Source organism: Thalassophryne amazonica, chromosome 3 (genome assembly GCF_902500255.1).
Source record: "Thalassophryne amazonica chromosome 3, fThaAma1.1, whole genome shotgun sequence".
NCBI lineage: Eukaryota > Metazoa > Chordata > Actinopteri > Batrachoidiformes > Batrachoididae > Thalassophryne > Thalassophryne amazonica.
In genome coordinates, this window is record NC_047105.1 from 45,155,514 (window position 1) to 45,157,215 (window position 1,702).

A 1,702-nucleotide genomic window follows, 5' to 3' on the forward strand; every position below is an offset into this window, starting at 1 on the left:
ACACATACACACAAAGACAGACACACACACATCCAGACACATACACAAAGACACACACAGACACATACACACAAAGACACATCCAGACACATACACAAAGACACACACAGACACATACACACAAAGACAGACACACACACATCCAGACACATACACAAAGACACACACAGACACATACACACAAAGACAGACACACACACATCCAGACACATACACAAAGACACACACAGACACATACACACTCAGACACACAAAGACAGACACACACACACATCCAGACACATACACAAAGACACACACAGACACATACACACACAGACACACACAAAGACACACACAGACACACATCCAGATAAATACACAAAGACACACACGCACATACACACTCAGACACACAAAGACAGACACACACACTTCCAGACACATAGACAAAGACAGACACACACACACACACACACACCCAGATAGAGATACATTTCTGTGCACAAATTTGAACAAAACTTGAATATTCTGACATTATGACCTTCATGCTGAAACTGTCAGTTCAGATAAAGTGTTCAACTGTATTAATTGTAACAGTCATATCAGTTTTATTTTATTTTATTTTATTTTATTTTTTGTTTTGTTTTGTTTTGTTTTGGGGTTTTTTGGAGCAGCAGGTGGTTTTCACACAAAATCTTCATCACAGAAGAAGACGGAGGGCGTACAGTGTTCAAAGAGTGAAACGGTTTGGATCATATGAACTGCTGATAAAAGCCAACACAGACTTAAAATTGTGTGTATTAATATGTATATTAATTATTTTTAATATGTAATTAATAATATTTGTGCGGCCTGTATGGGGCCGGTATATGGTACTCTCGCTGGTATACCTTATTCTTAGGAATAGCAGGGGATCAGGGAGTGAGTAGTTGGAATATGGATGATTTGGAGGAGGAAGATGGGAGCAGTAGTTGAGTGCCAGGGTGGGAACATAACGGATCAAAGAGGACAACAAATGAGGGATCAGAGAGTGAGGAACAGTTTATGTTGTTGTGAGATATAGTTTTCAATACAATTGGAGCATTTTATAACTTTTGACCCTTGTGTAATTCTTCAAGTGACCCCTACCTGGTCATCTATTGAAAATTCAAGTGGCCAGTCTGTTTTTTGTTTTGTTTTTTTCCCAAAAGGGTAATGTCTAAGGAGCATTTGTGCCAAATTTGGTGCTTGCATCACCATTTGAATAATTCCTCCATACTGTAAATATTCTGTTATCTGATGCGCTATTCCTTTGTGGCAGCTAGAGATACCTAAGGTTGAACTTGCACTACTTGAACTTAAGGCGGTGAATAATAATGGAGTCCTAGTCAATGCATTTCATGAGCATGTAATACAAAAAACATGTTTTACTTTTTACTGACAGGTCAAAGGATCCAGAAACAGGTGCTACTGGAGCAGCTTTTGTAGTGCAAGGATGGAGTATTGAGTCATGCAAGAGAACAGCAGATTTCCTAAATGCGTTCACAGTGGAGGTATTTGCTATTCTAATGGCAATCCAGTGGACACCACAGATTTATCATCATAAAGTGTTGGTGTGCAGGGACTCTGTGTCAGCTATCAATAGTATTGGGACAGGTTCATCCAGGAGTGTGCAAGACCTCATTTATAAGGTGGATAGAATGGCCAAAAAAAAGCTGTGACAAAAGAAAGCACAGACATT